Here is a 22811-nt window from a genome sequence, read left to right on the forward strand (position 1 = left end):
AGATTCTTCAGCCTCATGTTTGAGGGAAGGTTGAGTAACCACCTCATTTGAAGTCTCTAAACCTTGGAGCTTATTTTACAACTATGTTTACTAGCTGGATGAACTGCAATGAAGTTTAACCTCAGAAAAGGATTGCTGAGAAGGATTTAGGAGTTCTGGTATCCTGGAGTGCATTAGGAAAAGTGTGACCAGCAGGTTGAGGGTCCTGCCCCTCTACTCTGCCCTGGTGAGGCCACATCTGGAGTACTGTGTCCAGTTCTGGGATGCCCAGTTTAAGGACAATGAATTACCGGAGGGAGTCCAGCGGTGGGCTACAAAGATGATATGGGGCCTAGAGCACCTTTCTTATTAAGTAAGACAGAGAGAGCTAGGTCTGTTCAGCCTGGAGAAGAGAAAGCTGAGAAGGGATCTTCATCAATGATTATAAATATCTCAAGGGTAGGTGTCAAGAGGGTGCAACCAGACCTCTTTCATTGGTGCCTGACGATAGGATGAGGGGCAGCAGACACAGACTGAAGCACGGGAGGTTCCATCTGAATATGAGGAGAAACTTCATTACTGTGAGGGTGCCAGAGCACTGGACCAGGCTGCCCAGAGAGGCTGTGGAGTCTCCTTCTCTGGGGACATTCAAAACCTGCCTGGACACATTCCTGTGCAATCTGCTCTGGGTGAACCTGCCTTAGCAGGTGGGTTGGACTAGATGATCTCCAGAGGTCCCTTCCAATCCCAACCATTCTGTGATTCTGTGAAAAGAAGAATATCTTGTAGGATCTACCACATAAGCTCCAGTTCCTCCAGTTTCCCCAAAAGAAGTTAACTTTTGAGGGTGTTCCTGGCAGGAGGGTGACATCTCCCAGCAGCACCCACTGCTGCCAGGCTCCTATTCCAGGGGAAGAAAAATTTCCTTGAGAAAGCTGCCATGAAGTGCCAGAAAATTTGCCAGGTAAGAAATAAGTCAGAAGTTTGCAATTCCTTAGAGTGTATCACTTCAGTTAAATCCACATCCTCTAAGGAAAATGTTGATAGAATATTTTTTAACAGCTTACTTGTTGCTAGATTTCTGGGGGAAATGAGTAATGAAATCTTGCTTGGAGATCTAGGTCTAGATGTTGGCCTCCCTCAGGGCTGGAGCTGCTGTGTGTGAACTGGGCAGTAACCTGTTCTTCTAAATCCGACTACAGGGATCAGACCCTCGATCTGAAATAAAGCACCGGCCGGTGGCTGACCCCAAGGTGCACAGTCAGGCTCTGTCAGGGGAGATGCATGTGAAGATGGGCCATGCACAGCTCCACAGCAGAGCACAGCCTGCGTTTGCTCCTGTTTAACAGGGAGCAGCAGGAGGAAGCCCTGGTTTCACAGGCCCCTGTGCTGCTGTATTAGCCTGTTGTTCGATAAACATGCATGGCAGAGCAAGAAACTACCAAAATATGGAAGTTTAGATTAATCACACTGGCTATTCTGCTCTTCTGAGTGGCGGTGGTGGTTGTTGTTTGGGGTGCTTTTTTTGTTACTTGTTTATTGTTTGGTTTGTTTGTTTTTAAACAAATGGCTAAAATATAAAGACCACAGTCAGCCAAAAAACTCAACTGAGTTGTCAGAATGTTAGCTGTCTCAGTTTGGGTAGTTGTCTATTTAAACCAAGCACATCAGACAAATTCAAAAGGGCTAATGAACTGTCCATATTATTCTAAAACATGGTTTTTGCATGAGGGTTAAGATAAAGGCTGCAGCAATCCTCATGGAAACCCCAAAACCAGCTTTAAAGCAAGTAGCTGAAAACATCTAGTAGGAGCAGTGGAAAACTCAAGTTGAGACCTAGTGGTAATCACTTCACTGATATCTGATTAAGCTTTCTGATAGGAAGATCTGGACAGACCAGCATTCACCACAGCAAACGGTCACTTATTGAGGGCATCAATACAGTTCTCTTTTCTAGAGACAAAATGATGAATTGTATTGTATCAACTATCCCTCCCCATCACCAGGGTACTAGCACTGAAAAAAAAAAAACAAACAAAAAAATGAACAACAATACACCAAAACTTACTCAGCAAACCAACACAGAAAAAAATGTTTTCTCTCCTTAAAGTGCAGTAACACACCACATCTTCTCTACACACTCAAAACCCGAATAATTGGGTCACTTGGCCTGCATGAGTAACCTATTTTGCTGTCATATTTATATAAACAAACAATTATTTTTAATAATAATTCATGCTGCTTGAGTTACTAATCTTATCAGATTACAATAGTGCACTCCAGCAATATAAAAGAGCCATGACAAAAATTTATCACCTAGCCTTCGGCTATATGTGAAAGTATTGGAGAGAATGAAGATAAGAGACATTTCCAAATTCACACGCACCTTTCTGATACTGAAGGCCAGGCAGTGAAGGACTGAAGAGACTCTCGTTTCCCCACCCAGAGACACCAGTGGCAGCAGCCTCTGCCGCCTGAAGGTGCATCAGAGGGCTGTACAGATCAGTATTTGGGTGGTGGTGATGAGGAGCCACTGAGATAAGGAAGGCGATACACTTGTGGCAGAAACTGTTACCTTCCACTACTCATTACCAAGCATTCGTTTTGAGCTAAATTTATGGCAATTTTGAGTAACAGTACTGCTGATTCCTCAGTCTGCCTTCATCTGTCTATGCCAAATATGTAGCTGTAACACAAATGCCATGTTTAAACCCGGCACTCTGGTTTGCCTGAACATGCTGATAAACCAGAAGACATGATAAGGATACAAGAGCTGGCAAACAGAGCCCAAAAGAAAACCGTAATTCTGCTACCAGTGGCATTAGCAAGTTCTGTCTTCCCATGATTTTATGTCTTGTGAGTTAGTCAATCTCCCACTGAAGTTTTCATTGCACAGAACATTCCCTCTGCCATAAGAACTGGCAAAAACAATGAACACAACACACACTGGAACCTTTCTTTCCATCAGGGCACTTATCAGGTCTTTCTTTTTTTTTCTTCCCCAGACACCTATCTCCACAAAACTTTCAGGAACAGAGGCCATAACCTGAAGTACTATAATAAGGTGTAAATCACGCCTCAAAGAGAGATCGATCAAAGTAGGGGAAGGTAGTAGGCTGTTCATTTCTCAGGGATTTAAGACATTACCTTCAAATGAAAAAAATAAGCATTTTAAAATTTTGTTATCCTTTCACCTAAGGCCCTAGAAAACAGTATAAATTTTGAGTAGCCATTATCTATTTTTCAGTAGCTAAACTGGCAAATGTTTCTGGGCATTACCATATTTCACAAACTGCGAGGGGTTTTCTGTTGTAGTTTTGGGCCCAGTGAGATTCAGAAAGTACAAAAGGGCACATAAGATGCTGTACATTTTATTCCCAGTAAACTCTGATCTGCGATTGATTTATACAGTGTGCTAAGTCTTTATTTCTTTTCCTTTAGCTTGGCAACATAATTTCACTTTGATGGTCAGCCTTTCAATTAATCAAAGTGGACACAGCATTTGCAGCTTCTTTTGAAGTCAGAAAGAATTGTGTGCTCAGGACCTCTTAAAATGAGACCACTTATTTAGGTACTTAAAAATGGCTGTCAACACCTGACTCCAGTCTCCTAAGTTTGAAATTGCTGACTTTAGTAATTTGCCCAAGGAAAGTGAACCTGGGGCACAGAGAGACTACAAAAAATCTTACCTCTCATGACCAAAAAGTCCTTGGCTTTTAGTTGTATGTGCAGACAAATCTCTATCTCAAATGGTTTGCCAGTACTGAAAGGCATTCAAGTACGTAGCAGCAGACCTTGTCCAATACACTGGTTTGGTCAGAACTGTTTTCTAGGGGGATCTTATGTCCATCTGCAATTACATGATAATGGAATCCAGACGTGGACTTAGAGAAAATAGAAGAACATAGCAAACTTATAAGGTGTCTCTCTGCGTCTGACTGCTCAGATGAATTGCATCGAGGTCTGCTGAGCGCTGGCTGGACCATGTTTAATTTCAACACCCAGAAGCAGACAGCCCGACATGGGATGCGTTGGCTGATGTTGCAACCCTGCACACAAGTGAGCAGCCCCCTCCTTTGAGGCAGAAAGCACCATGCATTCGTAACAACTCCCCTTGTAAACTAAGAAGCGCTAGAGCATTAATAAAGTCTAGGAAAATAAAAGGAATAGTGGCTAGGGGGAGCTGATACATTTTTCAGTACAACGTCTGTCTTCCTTCAGTTATGTGTCAAACAGCTTGTCTGTACTGACACGCAGGTGACAGGAGATGACGTGCCACAGGTGATGGGAGATGATGTGCTACATGGAGGAAGCCACAGAGGTTCACACCAGGGCTGGTATCCCAGTCACCAGGCCATAGGAAAGCCCACAGCACCAGGTTACAGCTGTGGCCACTATTTGCCCTTGTTAAATCATCACCAGCAGAAGCGTGCCTCAACAAATGCTTTGCTTTGCTCTGCAGACCTTTTACAAGACGCACATGAACTACAAAGGTCCTGGAAGGAGTTGCAGTGCTAAGAACAGTGAAATGGATTTTACTTTGTAAGAGATCACAGAAAACTGTAAGTGCTTTTCCTTTCTGCTTAGAAAATGCATCTTGCTACTTCACGTGTAACACATAATACATCACATCAGAGCATACCGGGTAAAATATTTACTTTGTAAAGTTTTTATAATGTACTGACTTCAATTATTCTTTTATCCATTGGAGACAAATGGAGTTCAATATAAACTCAGTATTTAGTTACCTGCAAGTATATATTGCCATCCATCTAACACTAGCCTAGTTTTCCTTCAGTACAGTATTTTGTACCTAACATATAGTAACACACAGCCCTCCACCACAATATTTTTGAATACCACTACTAAATCCACTGGCAAACCAGATTCTTGGGCCTTTTGTCCTTAACACAAACAATTAAAAAAAAATAATCCCTCAGCAATTTTCAAAATGGGGAGGGAAGCATCCCAGAAAACACAGAAATGGCAGCACCCACCCACACCAGAATAAAATCTGTATGAGACTGTGCTTCAGTATCACAGGTAGAGATATTATCAAAAGCTTTGATACCTGACATATGCTTCCACCTATAAAATGTAATAGTCTTACATTCAGGTATTTTCAAAACCTGCTGATACCTAGTTTCACCTCTAAACTTCCTATTTTGAGTTTGGCGTTGTTCGGTTTTCTTAAGTTTGGATCACCTGGGTAAGAATACAGGATGTGCTAAAACATTACATTTCATACATGTTGAATTCTGCTTAAAATACTCAGTCATCTCCCTCTCAGGTCTTAACTTTTGCAACAGCAGCCAAGAAGTAAGCCTTCACAATAAACTGGGATTTACAGGTTACTACTGGTTGATAGCTGAGGTTCAAAAATATTTATAGTTACACTACTCGCTGTGCTATCAAACATGCACTATCAAACCTCTAAGAGAAATGATCCATCAAGTAAAACATTTAAGATATAGAGCTGTCAACCAGTCCATGTTATTAAATTCTTAAAATTAAGAAATCAAGAGTTTCAAAACAGAAATTCTTTAAATGCAGCTAGTAGTAAACTGAAGAATCTGTTCAATGTAATAAAGTAGCCCATTACAGCACCTGGGCTACCACCCAGTAGTTTATCAGGGCAAAAAGATGACAAGATCACTCTAGAAAGGAGAAAAACAAAATAGTTTTTCCCATCTCAAATTTGCTTGCAAAACCTGTACACTACCTCAGAAAAACACTCAGTGTGCTTAAATAATCTGTAAATCCTCATAATAAGCCTTTAACAGTAAAAAATACATATTTTGAAGAAAAAATGCTTTGAAGACAACAAAACTTGTTGGAATACTGCAAACAAGTGTGTCTCTTAACTATATTCCATGTACTTTATTGTGAAAAGCCAATCTTAAATGATTCGGTGTCCTTACTTGTGTTGCAGTCCACCTAAGTAACGGTGGCTAGACTGAGTAGGAGAGCTGTATTGTAGTGTATCTTAGAGTCCTCTATTGCTTACTTGCACAGATTAAAAAGATGGTCAAAACATATTATACCTCCCAGTCTTCACACGTGACTTTCTTTCCTACAGAAAGAAGGTACACAGGAGAATCAGAAATCTCTGAACCTTAACATGGAATCAAAAGCAAAGGCTGACTGGGATCACAGAAGTGTTACTCAGCTCACCCAATAGAGTGTAGCCCACGTTAGACTACTCAACTTCCTTCCTACAATTTGCTGCACTTACCTGTTGTGTTTTACTCTGGAAGCAACTCAAAGAGCGGAAACAACATTATGAAAAAGGTGAGGCAGCCAATAACAAAACATAAAAGCAAAAGGCCTGCTCTGAGCAAACACAGCTCACCTTCCCAAAGTGAGAACTGCAGCCAGAGAGAACATCCTGCTCAGCACCTCTCAGTCTCAGGCCAACAGAAAGCAAAGGTCAAACAACTGAGGCAAATCCAAGGCAGCCAAAATTAAGGGCATCCTTTATATATTAATGTGGAACAGGTGAGTGCTGCCATAGACATTGATGCAGCTACTTAGATGCAAACAACCTGTAGAAATATTTGCATAACCTATTCAGTTCTGTGAAATGAGTCATGATTTGTATCATATGTGAGCAAATAACTCACAAATAGAGATTTATAAGCAAACTGCTTCCTAGAAATCACCCACTCAAGTCTGAGGCACATTTAACCAGGACCAGACCAGCGGTTCCTTTCACCAAGCTCCTGTGCCTCCAGCTTTGATATTTGTGCAGTCTAACAAAATTCCTGAATGTACATAACTTGTGGTGAATCAATCTGGCTACGACAGGAAAACAAACTATTTACACCAAGAGTTTTGTGTGCACCACAACTAACCCCTCAGTTTGCCATTACTTAGCTGTCTTAAATATAATAAATGCACTGCTATCTTTGTTTACTCTTTGCTTTTAAACAAACAAAAAACTAAGAGGGGTAGTATTAAAAACAGTAATGTGAGGAAATTCAAAGATACTTTTTCACATCATGCGCAAGCCAAGGCACACTCCATATATACACATGCAGATTATATGAAGACATACTTTACATCACATGAAAACTAACTTGTGTTTGAAAGAGTAAAAGACTAAAAGAACCATCTAGAGCCGGCTTTGTTGATACATGGGATGTTTTCTACGCTTGCCAAATTTGCTGCCAATGATTTAGTCTTTTTAACAACATTTACTGTTCCTAACCTACTTTACTGTTTGCTGTGCCTTTCCACCACCTCCCTACTCCTGGTGAAGGAATCTCCTGGGCAGTGATCGCTCTGGTTTCTTCTCTGCTCCTCAGCAGCCGTGTAACAGAGAGTGCTGAGAGAAGCTGCATTGCAAAGAGGTATCTAATTATTTGGGTTAAACTTTACCAGGCACATTAATGAAGTGGTGGAAAAGAAGATGATAGTAAATGGAATTAAAATTTATCTTACAAACCACAGCCCTCTGTACAAAGAAAATAGCATGCCAGGAGTCAAAAGAGTTAGGATGCAAGTTCCCCTTGTCTCAATACTCGCAGGCAATCACTCACCTTTTTATGGAGAACAATGACCTTTTTTGATACAATGGTGACCCAGCTTAGACGAGTAAATGGAAAAAAGCATGAAAAAAAAGAGGACTTTTTATTATTCCTTGCAATCAAAATGTAAAAATTTCAATGATCTAAAAAAGCACCTCTTCATTAAAGAGTTGATGAAAGTGTAGGTCACTCCTATTATCCTTTTAAATTAATAAAAAAATCCTGATCTTTTAAAATTCAGAAGAATAATGTATATTTAAAATATTCTGTAATTACTACAAAAGTATTAATTAACAGTTCATGGATGCATAAGTAGTGAGATAAAGGAATAAGCCATCTACTCACTATAAATATAAGCTTAAAAAAATCATTTTATAGCATTTTTGTAGCTGTATGATGTTAGGCAGGTCATAACACTAGTACTTTCCTCTGAAAACCTAATAATTATTAACCTTTTTAATTTTTAAGCTGAATATTGACTTTGCTATAAATTGGAATAAGTTCAATCTTACAGTCAATTCCAAACATGAAAGAGTTTCTCTTCCAGCCACACTGACCACTAGCACCAATTTACAGATATTTTCTTAGGCTTGACTCAAAGAGAAGTCTGAATTATCTTACTGCAAATCATTTTAAGTAACAGCACAATAATTCTTATGTAAAGCACAGAATTCTAGATACATAAAATCACTATTTTTCTCTACCAAACTATAAAAGTTATTCCAAACTGCATGAGAAACACAACACAATTTTCCTTCCACAATAAGGCCCACAGGCAGAGAGGAAAAGTATAGCATGCGATTCTATTAAATTTAGCCCTTCAGAAAATGTGGTGGGTTTGCTTCTATACTTTAATCCCGCTTTTGTTAAATGACATTTTTTACATTAAAAGAAAAAAAAAAGCTTTTGAGTTAGATTTGATCACTAGTACTTTTGTATGCCATCCTTTGACTCCCAGAAATGTCCTTCTCACCATCAGAGCCTGGATCACAGCACAGTTAAACTCCGTCCCCTGAGCACAGGGGAGGATGGTGGATCAGGCAGGGGTTTCCTGCTCCTCCAGCCCACGTCCTCCACTGCTTTGTGCAATATTGAGCCGACACAAATGGTTATGCTGCACCAGCACCATGGGGAGGATTGCATTTTCTCATCCCCTCTACTCCACTCTGGTGAGACCCCACCTGGAGACCTGTGTCCACCTCTGGAGCCTTCAGAACAGGAAAAACATGGGTCTGTTGGAGAGGGTCCAGAGGAGGCCACAAAATGATCAGAGGGCTGGAACACCTCTCCTGTGAGGACAGGCTGAGAGTTGAGGTCATTCAGCCTGGAGAAAAGTCCAGGGAGACCTTATTGCAGCCTTTCAGTACTCAAAAGGGACCTATAAGAAAGATGGGGACAGACTTTTTAGCAGGACCTGTTGCGATAGGACAAGGAGTAACAATTTTCGACTAAAGGAGGGTAAATTCAGGCTAGACAGAAGAAAGAAATTTTTTACAGTGAGGGTGGTGAAACACTGGCCCAGGTTGCCCAGAGAGGTGGTAGATGCCCCATCCCTGGAGTCATTCCAGGCCAGGCTGGACGGGGCTCTGAGCAACCTGATCTAGTTGCAGATGTCCCTGCTCATTGCAGGGGATTGGACTAGATGACCTTTGAAGGTCCCTTCCAACTCAAACTGTTCTGTGATTCTGTGATCCCGAGAACTCAGAGGGAGGAAAAGAGAAAGACGTGGAGGGAGAGATGTGTCTCCCGCATAGCATCTGCTGGAGAAATTGGTCAACAGACTGAAGAGAGGGCGGAAAGTCCAACCGTCTGTGAGGAAAGCACTCATGGTACATGGGCTGTGGAGACCTGAGCTGGTAGGGAAGTATTCACATCGTTGGTGCAGTAAAGCAGTCAGGCTACTAGTGGGGTACGAGATGCTGTCCCACGAGCTAGAGCACAAGTGGAGCACGGGGATGGAAAGGCCAGAGTCAAGATGGTTAGAATTCGGACTGACAAGATTTCATAAGGAAAACAGAGAGTGGACCAACACATTCACCCACAGGTTGGTGAATGAGATAGAAAAAAAGCTGTTAAGGGACGTGCACTCACACAAGAAGCAAAATGAGCCAGAAATATTTTAATAATATAGCAATCTTTCTAAAAATTACAACTCAACTTTTCTATTTCATACCAACTTCTCCATGGACACAGAGATGTCCAAACAGTGCAGAATGTTCTCCCCAGTACCTCTTCAGCAGCAAAGAGAATTAATCATGCAGACAGTCATGGCCTTTTGTGTAACAGCACTCCAGCTCAGCATCCACATCAGTACCAGAATCTGGGAACAAATTCACATCCCCAGTGCTGTGCCAGATTCCCTTTTACTGTGTTGGGAAACTCACGTCACTACAGTTCCATACATAGGAAATTAGGAGTATCAGAGAATATATTTATGGTATTAACTTCCAACTTTGGAAACAGGAGTGCATTACTTCCTCTGGTGTTTATATGTATGTGTAAGGACAGAAACCTTCTCCAAACAAGCCCTGAAGCACTGTCAAGAAAATTATTTCAGGATATCCTTTTTATGTGGACAGCAAACACCACTTGGTCCAAAAGATCATTTGTGTCACATAGCGTCACATGTCTGTTTAAGTAACTGATTTCTGGAATGATAACAAAAAAAGAAGAGGAAAAAAAAATAAAAAGAAGAAAACAACCAACCCTGAAGAAACCTAAACAACTTCCCATGTATTTCCTTCCTCAGAATATTACTAATTATAAGGATAAAATCCTGTTATGGATATTCATCACAAGCATAAAAACAAACCATTACATAGATTTAGTAAATTTGCTGGCTGACAGTTTAATTTTTAATAAACTGTCAGGACTCTGACATCTAGGGGACTGCCTTCCTCAGGAAATAACTCAAAACAGAATAAAGTAAACTCATTATGTTGAGGTCTGCAACGGAGGCACTGCTGAAGAAGCAAGAATCTACTGGAATTCCTCTACCCACCAAGCTCCCAAATGTTATCTGACAACCTTGTTAGTCTCTAAGTGACCAACCTTGCATCCTGATTACATGCCATCCAATTTCTATTACTCTAGACTGCGATATAATGCAATTCTTGTGGCATTCCAACCCTCCGAGATGCCAACCATGTCTCCCAATGCTAGGCCATCAGCAGGCTTTCATAACTAGGATTTTGTTTTGTCTGTGTGGGCAGCAAGGTCAATAATGAAAATATTTAATAAGATCTATCTTAGATATAACCTTCAGAGTAATCACCTGCTAGACCTCTCATCACTTTTTTTAATACCCTTTGCCAAATCCAAGAGCCTGATTTTTATCAATTCTCACAAGTACCTTACACTTCTTGCTCACTTTAAGAGACAACTTTTCCTGCAGATCAATTTTTTCCCCATTTTTAGGCTGGCTGTTCACACCTAACCTTCTTTTTAAGGTGGTTACTCATCCTCTGAGGTCTACATCTCTTTCCTTCTAAGATTTTTAATCTCAGGAGCCAGATGCTTAGGCTGTGCTCTGCAGGCCCTTGTTAACCTTCAAAAAGAACACACACTTCTTCGCATGAAGATTTACTTTCCACAGCAGCCATTGGCAAGAAGCCAAAGAGAAAAAGATCTAGAAAAACTCCTAAAACAGCTCTAAAATAATTTTAAGAATATTGTTAATCTTGGGAAAAACATGGTTAAAAAAAAAAAAAAAAGGAAAAGAAAAATAATAGAAAGAACTCTGTGCATAATAAAACCATCTCACAGGAAGATTAATTAATCCTGCTATCAAGAGACGTAATTCTTCAATGGGCTATTCAACTTTTAAAATAATAAAAATGAAGATGTGTACTTGGCTTCTGGTTCAATTTAAACCTGAAACTATGCTGTTTGGGGAGAATTGTTTGATACACAAAAGGTCCAATCACACAAACTAAACTGTCAATGAATGACGAACTGGCTGCATAGTGCCAGCCAGTGATGCTGGTGACTGCATAATGCCAGTATATAATGTCCAACTTTCCGTTAGCTCTAGCAGATTCCACCTGCTCCACCTATAAGAATCTGCGGTTATTTTAGAGTGATATTTTCAAACATCTGAGGAGTTGGATTATAAAAAAATTTCATCGCACTGAACTAATACGGATTCCAATAGAGACAAAGTCAGAGGCTCTTAAAAGATCAGGACTCAGTAACTCCTAGAAGGTCCACCTCTGGCATTGCACAAGTGCTGAAAGGGAATACTGCCTTGCCGTGAGTCTTACAATCCTGACTACGGGGTGGGAACACAGAGAGCTGGTTTCTGTTCTTGGTTCCACCACTGACTTGCTAGTTATCCACGGCCAAATCTCTTCACTATTCCACACCTCAATTTTTCATTGGGATATAGAAATACTTTCTTAAATTGAAAAGTGATGAAAATTAGTACGCAAGTGTTATTAGCCTGTCCACTGCAAGATGTTCCTTTCTGTGTTTATACTCATCTCTTCTACAGGCCTCCTGCCTTCACATCAGACATGAGCACTAGAAGCAGGTAGCTGTAGAGATGACTGACCTTTCCCACACGTCCTGTACAGAGTGGCCCTTACCACAGCTGATAAACATTAAGAAGATGCACAATTACTTTCAATATGCTTATAAAAAGCTTAACTCAAGCAGTTATGTGCCTTGACCTAAGTGATTGTCCCAAATTAAGAAGGAAAAGCAAAGGCTTCCAGTAAGGTACGCTTTCCACCATCACCTTTCATCATATGTAATCATCCTTATATCCTCCCACGTGCAAACTACTTGTGTGCCGCTCATCTCCCCGCACCCCAATCCCCACCTAGTTAGTGCTGAAAAATGCTTCTCCACACTCAGAACCTGCTTTTAACCTCCAGCCTGAAGGTGCCAACGAGCTGACTTGCCTCTGGCTGCCTGTCCTGTGCTGCTGGATCCTTATATTCAGTTTCTGTTTGTCCATAAAGCCCTAAACCCTCCCCCGACTTTAGGTGTTACCTCCCTTGCCAGGACATTAGGGTTTCAGAAGATGTCTTGGCTGCTTGCTGAACTAAACACAATGTGATCTTGCACTAGTTATCCCACCTACTCAGCTCTGTTAAAAAAAATAAACAAAAAGGTAAATAGGCAGCATGTTCTTTGCAGCATTTATTATTATTATATTAATGAGTTATTATTCAGAGATTTCAGGTAGCTGTTTTTAAACAACAGGGTCCCCACAAGTCTAAAGAAAAACTACCTAGACCTACAACATTCATCAGGTTTTCCTGGCTTGTGCTTAAACTTGTGAAGACTAGAGCATCTATGCATTGTGCTTTTTGTTAAAATAGTATGAAATAACTACAAAGACCAGGAAATAATCAAACAAACAAATAAATAAAATCTAGGTACAGGTTTGCTAAATGCAAGCAGTCCAAAACAACTCCATGTATTTCTTTAAAGCACAGCACATTCTGCTTGGGCTTAAAGAAATAAAAATAAAGTTGTGAACCAGATAGAAACAAGGATCTCAGAAAATATTTTTGCAATAACCACCATAGCCGAATGCTTTTCCTACCCAAATATCAAAGGAAAATAGCTGTCAAAAGTGTAAATTTAATCACTTTTAAATTGAACGGAAAATTATTTCCTATTTTCCACAGGTTATGATTTGGAGTGATCTTAAACCTCTGGAAAAGAATTTCCCAATTTTCAAAAATTCTGAAGCCCAATTACAAGTAATTATAGCTTTTCATTTTCAACATGATGAAATAATTTGATTCTTTTTACAAGAGGTCTGGTTTAGCTCAAAATAGACAAGTGCTTCTGCAATGAGTTAGTACACAAAGACAATAAAGATCATTCTCAAAAGAAAATCAGGGATACATGTTGGCTATAAATCATAAATGGAGCATTCAGGCAAAAATAGTTTGTGTGTTCTACAAATGCCACTTATTTCCATTGCACATGAGTGAGATAAAGTAAACAGACCACTGACAGTTTTGGCTTTCAAATATAAAATGGGTAAGATTTGAAAGAAGCAAAAGAAAATGTATGGCATAATCACTATTGTTAGATCTAGTTTTAAAGTATAATTTGGAGAAATAGAGTGCACAAATACAAGCTTTTCTATAGCCTCATTACAGAAGAAAAGTAAACTAGGACCATATAGCATTAAAACTAAATATTATTTTAAATATCTTGTTCCCAGGTCCACTTTCTTCCTCTCCCCTCCAAGAATTACCATTTTTTCTTATTCTCTGGGAGGAGAAACTATAATCACTAAATTAGAGATTCCGCTTCAGTAAAACTCCTAAAACCTTTCACACAAAATCTAAAGCTCAACCAGCTCCAAGTCAGTGCAACACAGTTCATTACCATAAGGTTCAATGCACTCTGCAAAAGGCCTGCTGGAAGTCAAAAAAACCTCCTAAAATAACCAAGACACTTGAACAGGATTACACCCACACCAACTCGTAGGATTACACCCACACTAACTCGTATTTGAAGCTAGATTTTGCATACATGCAAGACCACCTAGTAAATACTAAGCACTATAGTAAACCTCTACACGTTTCGTTTTTAAAGACACGGGTTTGTGTAAAACCTCCAGGTTATAACCAAACACGTTGTAATGAGACCAAGAAGAAATGTTAAAATACACTGCAGCGACGATCATTTAAATGCATTTATCAAAGAGCAGCAAACTTCTGCCTTCTAAGCAGAGAAGGATAGTCTAACCTGGAGGCAGAAAAATCTTAAACACAACAGTTCTTAAACTCCAGTCCAAGATTGGGGAAGCAAGATTGCCAGCTGGGCTCTGATTTCCAGTGTTTCTACCTTCCCCTGGTTCATTTGAAGGTTACCTGTGTACAGTTACCCTTCAGAAACATGGAATTTTACATGTGTGTAAGGCACACTATTGTCACAACGTAACCAGAAACTGATACCAAAAATACTAACAGCAATCATATTTTTAAAAATAAAGTCCTATAGTATTTTTGTAGCATTGAAAGTGTAAACAGTATTATTAGGTTTAATTCTTTTCCATAATAAAATATATCTTCTTTCTTGCCTAATACTACAAATTGGTTAACAATGTGTACTGTGTTATAAAGTGACTAACAGAAAATCAAAAAACATTTCTGCAGTGTATCAGAGCACCTGGTTACTATTAAGTTTTCACAAAGAAAATCAGTAGACCGAGCACTGACATATTCAACAAACCCAGGTTTCTCTTGTGGTCAAATCTTCAAAGACTATTAAAAAAGTGTCAGCCAAAAGGAGGAAAAAAAAACAAAAGCAAACAAACAAAAACACCACACACACAAACAAACAAAAAAGGCAACACCACACACCACTGAAACATTGTTCAACCTCTACCAATAAGGAGAAAAATACTTTTTCTTGATAGACAACAACAAAATAAGAAAATCTGAATTTACAGACATAAATTAAAGGCTTTTAATGCTCTTGCAGCCTTTGGGGGTGGTGTGGGAACGCAGCAGTTTCACACACAACAGATACAGCATCCAACAACGAGGCAGAGCGCCAGCATCAGAAAGTTGACATCTACAGCCCTCCTACTACCTCAAGTAAATATGTCACTGAAGGTTAGGCGGAACTTAGGAATATTATAGAATATTATATACTTCTATGACATGTTTTATTAGTATGTACAACTTCTAATGTCATTCCCCAAAACAGCAGACAACAAAGCTCATTTTATATTTGCATAAGCCAGGTATGGGGGTGTTTTCCCCATGTTTCTCACCTGTTTCAGAAGACTAGAGAGGGCACTACATTACAGGAGCTATACACCTTTTTCTGTCTTGGAAGGTTAAAGCAGCAGGACAATGTTTGGCTGAAGGTTGAAGTAGTTCTGAGATCGTACTAGCAAATACTGCCTGCAGACAATGCTGGAGGTTTTTTGTCATACTCAACAATGACATTAAAAAAATGCTAAGCGAAAAAGATTTGATTTTTTTTTTTACTTCCTTATTTCCTCTACCAGACAGTATTTATTTTTATTAACGTGTGCTTCTTGCCAAGCCATTGATGCAATTAAAACATGAAGTAGATTTGGAAATGTGTACTTTTTTTCTCCAGTGTCTAACAGCCAAGAGGATGTTCCAACACCCTTGGGTTACCTCATCGAGCAAGACCCAGGCAATGCAAATTCAAAGTGCAAGTCGCAAAACAGAAGGCTTTTATCTTACATTCAAAACTAAAATTATTCTTCAGTAATTATAAGACAACCAAGAGAAATTATTCATATTAGAAGATAAACACCTGATGTTTTTAAACGTTTATGTCAAGTACTTATCCCACAGGCAAGACTCTCCATCTACCACATGACCCTAAGGACGGGCAGTGGATGAGAGGACAGCTGAGAGGTCTGCAAAGATGAGGGTAACAGGGGTGGGTTGTGAGCCACAGCAACTCACCTGGCAAGTTATGTTTGGTTTTCCAGCTGCAAAGTGCTTCAAAGGCCCCCTGCTATACCTTTCACCTACACAACTAAAAGGTACACATGACAAACCTTCAGCCCATATAAGTTCAGATCATGAAGTAAATACCACAGCCCATCTGCTGGAGACCATATAGTTGTTGAAATTCATCCTGCCAATTGCATTCTTTTATCTACAGTAAGGAATATTTAGAATATAAAACAAATAAAGGGTAATCACAGTTTATTACGTAGTCTGAAGAACTATCGAGAAAAAGTATGACTGCCTCCAATGTGACTTACTTCCACCACACGGGAGCACTATTAGCTCAGAAGTTTATAAATTCACTGTCTTCCTTAAGTGAGGTTATGGACACAGCAACCCAGCAGACATTAAAACCAACCTTGTCACATAGCAAGTAAAGACACACCAGACAATCTAGGGTCCAAGAGGGCACTGTTTAGATCTCCAGAGAGGATGAAAGGCTATGTGTAATTTGTAAGCAAGAAGTACAGTCATTCATTAAAGGAACTTATTTTAGCTGCTACAGCCATCCAGGCATTGGGTAGAGATGTGAGTGATGGAGAAAATGTAAATGTGCTTTGATTTTACAATTATCTTTTCCTTCTGCTGGCCTAGTTTAAGAAGTAGTTTTATGTAGTTTTATCTTCACTGAGAAGCAGACATAAATAAATTATCCATCTCGATTTTGCTGGCAATTTGTTGACTTATGTATGAGATGGTGAGATTTGCAATGATATCATCACTGTTATCCAGTATCTTGGGACAAGTATTCCTCCAGCTGTCTGAATGTCACATGGAGGGACATACTCTGTGGAAACATGTATGTGCATCTTCTAGGTAGATGGTGGTGTGTCCTGAGTTGTCAGTACACAAACACTGCTTTAAACTAGATGTTCTTTGTTCAAAGCACAGTCTCTTCAAGTAACTTGTGGCTAGCAGCAGCGGAAAAGTCAACAGGAACAAAACATCCTGAAATCAACCCTGATAATGTAGAAGAAACACCAAGATACAGACAACCACCAAACCATATAAAAAGTCTAGGAGAACAGTGACAATACACTTATTCTTTACAGTCAAATCAGGTCTGTCTAAGCTGGGGTCATATTTTAGAAAAATCTGAAAAAGTAAAGACTTTGGGGTCAAATTAATTAGCATTTCTGTGAGCATGGTTTCAGTGAGATGCACGTGCCCAGACTCAAACACACTTCATTGACTTAGGTTGTAACACTGCATATTCACTGCACTCTGAAATCCATGTTCAGAAGAAACCCTCCATTGATTTGTTACTGTTTGTTGTTTTGTTTGTTTGTTTGTTTTTTCCACAGGGACCTCTGCAAGTATAGTGCTCTACATGAGTGCAGAAACTTGCAGTACTGAACATTACTGTGAAAATAAAACTTAATCTGCTGTTGACCACAATTTTAGAACCAAATTCTCTCAAATGTAAAAGATCAACAAGACTGGAATCTCAAGGTTCATTATAATGGCTTTGTAATTAGCCTGCAAAAACCCTTCAGAAACTTTAAGTTGAATATTATGCAGTTGGGTTTCTCTTCTATGAGGCAAATCCCTGAAACCAACAAATAAGTCACAAGGCCCTTAAGGCAGAAAAGTAAGGAAAGCTTCTGTTCTCTCCAACTCCTAACACAAGGGACTTCCAATGAAATTAAAACATTATAAATAGGCAATACTCTGTCATACAATTCATAATTAGACAGTGGAACTAACCGCTACAAAATGTCATTAAGGCTGAAGACTTAGCAAGGCTGGAAAAAGGATTAGACATTTATATGGGGTAACAAAAATATCCAGAGCTCTAATAATTTTCCAAGATCTATTAAATATCATGTTCCAGAGTTTAACCCAGACTCTAACCAGCCAAGGAATAGGTGGCTTCTTGTATCTTCCTCTGAAACCTCCACTGTTGGTCACTGGATACTGAAATCGCAAGGCTAAACAAGCCCAGTCCGTCAGGGCAATTCATTTGCAGTTTTAAACATAACAATCAAGTTGATCCACGGGCTTCAGCTCTAAGCGGCCAATGGTCACAGTGTGCACAGCAGAAGAATCGGGGAACCAAGGGGAACGGGAAACAACTTCTCATGGCAGGCAAAGATATACACAGTGGACTGCAATGGGAAGTTTAGGTGTCAGCAGCATATTAAGAACCAAGTCACAGAGAATCTTTGTTCAAAGGAAGGAAAAAAAAGGGGGGGGGGGGGGGGGACGGACCAGTTTTCTTTGGCTGTTGTATTATAAATCTATTAAAAAAACCCTCAACTCATTAACAGCCAAACACGCAAGGGTAAAATACAACTGACTTCAGAACTGAGAAGACTGTTTAAGTTAAAAAGTTTTTTCTGCCACCGTTTCTTTGTTTGTTCCTCCTCTGTAGGCAGCCCTGTCTTATCTGCTCCTCTTTCCACAACGTAACCTGTCGTTGCTCCTCCATGTCCCAGAGGACATTCCAACTCTCTGCATCATGTGGCCACCTTTGGATTTCTCACCTCTCTTACCAGCTCCATAAGAGACAGGCTATGAGGGGCCACATCTAGACTGACATCTCACAGAACAACCAGGTACCTACTGGCTGCAAAAGGGAAAACTCAACAGTGGAAAAATATACATATACAATCTAGCCATAATCCCGACAACATAAAGCATCAGTCCACTCCAATACCAAGTCAAAGGTTTGAAAATATGATGTGCAATTAAAAATATGTCATTCCAAGCTCACACACACGAACATCTGTGTGTTAATAAGCCTACCTGTAAAATACGAGGTTCTACAAAATGAAAATGACACCACACTGATAGTTCCTATACAACATGGGTCAAAAGACTAACTTCCTGTGTAAATATTTGAACTACATACTGTAAGTAAATTTCAGCCTCTGCATGCAATTATTAAATATTAAGTAAATAGCTATGGATCATATGTACAAAGGTGAATGCAAAATGCAGTGGTATTTAAATTAAGATCAAAACATGAAACCACCCTTTGGTGTTTTGTTTTTCTTTAGAGTATGATGGATAATAAATATCCAAGAGCTTTCCAAGGCCTCAGAACAGATTGGACCAGTTTCTTTATGTTTCCTTTTGTAATTCTGTCACGCAAGCAACGCATCAAAAGATACAACCTGCAATTTGGCGGCAAAGGGAAACTCCACACCTCCCTCCAGTCCTTGAAGACTTCATTTTTATTTTTTTTTTAATCCCAAAAAGCTGAAAGGCAAATCTGATGACTTGCACTGAAGTGTTGAAATCAAGAATTTCATTACTCAACTTGCCCTCCTCTACACTGAGAGAGCTCAAACTAACCCAGCAGGTCAGATACAGCAAGTCGCTGACTGTGGCTCTTCATAAATTTACGGGAGGCCTGAAACCATCATTGGGAGCTGCTTGTCTTAGCCTACACACACAGCACGCTCCTGAGGTTTGAGGCAGGTGGCAATTTTTGGACCCCACCAGGAAAGGGACCTCCTTATCCACCAACAATCTACAGCCGTTCTGCAGATGAGTCCCGGCTCACAATGAGCGGCCCCTGCAAGGATCCCTGTGGTTCTGCAGCAGCCCGGCCTTGGCCTGCTCCCTGCAGAGATGGGGAGTTACATGCACAGAACCAGAGCATGGACTAGTTTTCCCCAGTCTCTCTCCTTTACCAACAAAATCCAATTTTATAATATACCCTCTGTGCGCGGAATTAAGAAATCACCTCCGCAATCATGAGGGCAAAGAAAATTCAACTGAAACTAAATAAAAAGTATTTAATATAGCTATCCATATCTAAGAAAAGATTTTATTTATTTTGAGAAAACAGGAAAAAAAAAAACCTAAAACTCAGATAAGCCACTAAAGGCACTATTTTCTTTAAAAAATGCTTTTTGGATAGCTGATGTTACTTGATTTTGGATTTCTTGATAAAGTAGAACTTCAAAAGTCCTTGAATGAACAAGTACAGTGTAAGTAACACTTAGAACCTTTTTACTTGCCCTTTTTTTTTCCTCTACAAGTGATTAACTTCATGAAATAACGCCAACAATTTTTCATAAACTATAATGCAGTCTAAGAATAGGCCCCTGTATAAATTGAACACAGTAGTCACATATTTTGTGGGTAGATTAAGGATAAAACTGCTAGCTCCATGCTGTGCCAGATGAAAAGGAACTGTTTGAGTACTTTAGAGCATGCATATTTAGTAGGCTATCCAAATTATTTATAAAACTTTGGGGAAAAAATTACTATTTAAGGAAAATAGTATCATTCAGTGAATAAGGAACAAGAAGAAATTCAGGTTCCATTCTCAGCTTCTGAGATACTAGGTGAATCACTTCTTCTTGTACAGTTTACTTATGTACACAATGAAGGTAACATTCACTAATTTGGTGAAATGCTTCAGAATCTGTACATGAAACACCTTGACATAGGAACTGAGTATTTAGGTAGAAATGAGACCTTCCCACCACGCAGATTTGCTGAACTGCGGCAAGAAGTCAAAATTTCAACAGTATGTCGAGCATCATAGTATGTTTACTACATCCTATACATGTAAGCAACACACATATATTTGGTTCCAGCTCACCACATTTAGGAAAATCCCAAGGGAACAAGTAGGTGAGCTGAATAAGTATGTAAAGCCACAGAAGATTCCCCTGCAGTCAGACAGCTCTGATTAACGCAAAGCAAAGCAAGACTCTACTACCATCAGCCATCCTTTAGACATTCAGAGACACTCCAGTCATTGGAGAACGAAGCAGAGTGATATGGAAGAGCTAAGTACCAAAGAAAAAGCCTGTAAAATCTACAAAACAAAATGGCCATTTACTTTAGCATCAGAACATAAATAAGTAGTAATGTTTTAATAAATGATGTAGGTGTAGGGAGCCTCACCAAGCAGCTCAGCAGCTCCATGTAATACCAGTATTGAGGTCTTCAGAGAGACTTGTCTACATGTTCTTATACCACCGTGAAATGCAATTCACAATCCCTTTTGACAGCCTCAATTTAAGACATATCCACCTTTACAGTAGGGACTATATGCTACAAAAAACTGTCACAACTTATTGAAGAGCTTAGTTACTTCTAGATAACTAAGAAGTCTCTTCATCTTGAGCACGTACAAAGGGACCTCCTAAGAGAAACACAAATGATATACAAAAGAAATGAAGGACAAAGCTTTGCCCTAAAAATGAAGCTCTTAAATAACTTTTCTGAAAGTGAGGCAGTATCTTTCAATGGACCTCAGTGGAAAGCCTCATTAAGAACTTGCCACTCAGTATTGTTATTGATAATGAAGAAATAGATTTTAAAAAATATTATACCGCCCCAGTCCTGTAGAGATCCAGTAATGAAGTATTAAATAAAATTGTTAAAACCAGAACTGATATTTCAAGAAAGAAAAAATATGAACTGATCTATAGTATCTGTTTTTACAATGAAACAAGGAATATTGCTGCTATGAGTGATCTGTAACAAAAAAAAAAACAAACAAAACCCACACACAACAAACCTTTTTTACTGGGACATTCCTTACCACCTCTTATTGTTATCTCTCCTTGAACAATTATCCATGGTACTCTTCATCTGTTTCACAATCTGCCCAGAATATCTTTTCCTTCCTACCAGTTGCCAGTTGTTCCTCTTTCACACGGATAGATGCAGTGATTGTTCATTTCTCATTCTGAAGCATGTTAAGATGCTAAAATAGCTGGACTTTCCCCAGTCAGGCTGGGAAGGAGAGACATATGAAAGGAGAATTTTTTTTCTACCAAGTATTTCCAAGGAGTCTAGGATAACATATTATCTTCTAAGAAAAATACTATCAAGCAAGTAAAACTACAACATTAGGAGAAACAAAGAGAGCAGAAACAGGAATGGATTGGTTCTCCCATCTTCTAGTGGACAGACGATGAATGCAGTTCCAGCCTCACCACTCTTGGTACTAGCAGGCATGGCCAGGACACGTGGAAAACTGAAGTGGATAGAGAGGTAGTGAGGAAATATCTCTGTAGCCTCAGTGTCCTGAACAAGTGCTCCTGCAGTCCTGCTTGCCAGGGCTCATCTGTGCACCTCCAAGAAGAGTTCAGCTCTGCCTTCTCCAGACTCCACATCTGGTGGTTGCAGACAGCTGTTTTTTCTTAAGGCTGAACAAGTCCCTCAGCTTCTCCTTGTACATCACTCCTGAAGCCTGAGGCCAGCTGGGGATCAGCTTGGTGGCCCTCTGCTAGACTCACTATGGTTTATTAAAGCCTTCCTTACGCTGGACAGCGCAAACCTGGACACACTATTCCAGATGTTATCTCGGATGCCAGCTACAGGGGAAGAACCACTTTCCACAACCTGCTGACTACGCTGCTGCCAGCACACCCCAGCATGCACGTGTCTTGCTTTGTTGCAAGGGCACGCTGCTGATTCATGTTCAACCTGGCCTCAACCAGAAGCACACTGCCTTTTTCTGCAAAGCTGCTTTTTAGCAAGTTACAGTCCTGCTGTGTGGGTTTATTCCATCCTAACCACAGGATTTTGCATTTGCCTTTCTTTGAACTTCATGAGGACCCTATCAGCTTGCTTGCTAATCCTGACTAGGTCCCACTGAATAGCAGCCCTGCCCTCCAGCACGCTGACTGCTCCCCCGATGTTGCTAAGAGCACAGCAAATCTGTCTGCTAAATTAGAAATGAAACAGAGAATAATAAGCATCTAATAAGCACGATAATCTAGAATGGCCACCTCCGTGCTACTGCAGAGGAAGCAACACACTGATGGAAGAGGAGCCCAAGAGAACTGGCTATTGGTTTATGGTGAATTTTGTAAGAATAAGAGCCTACCAGACCCTAGTATTTGCTGCATCCCCA

At 39.8% G+C, this 22811-nt stretch overlaps 1 protein-coding gene and 1 long non-coding RNA gene across 6 annotated transcripts in view; one reads left to right on the forward strand and one right to left on the reverse strand.

Moving 5' to 3' along the window:
* ZNF407 (zinc finger protein 407) overlaps positions 1 to 22811 on the reverse strand; it is a 349389-nt gene that overhangs the window by 263065 nt on the left and 63513 nt on the right. The gene's annotated exons all lie outside the window — the stretch shown is intronic.
* Positions 643 to 22811, forward strand: part of LOC135578588 (uncharacterized) — a 31619-nt gene continuing 9450 nt past the window's right edge. For 2 of the 3 annotated variants that reach the window (XR_010470403.1, XR_010470402.1), the window contains exons 1-2: positions 643 to 943; positions 4442 to 4541. This is a non-coding gene — a long non-coding RNA (uncharacterized LOC135578588). Of the gene's footprint in view, positions 944 to 4441; positions 4542 to 6058; positions 15549 to 22811 lie in introns of those variants that run through there. The other variant, XR_010470401.1, reaches the window with a different exon arrangement.

Source organism: Columba livia, chromosome 2 (assembly GCF_036013475.1).
Source record: "Columba livia isolate bColLiv1 breed racing homer chromosome 2, bColLiv1.pat.W.v2, whole genome shotgun sequence".
In the NCBI taxonomy this organism is placed as follows: Eukaryota; Metazoa; Chordata; class Aves; order Columbiformes; family Columbidae; genus Columba; species Columba livia.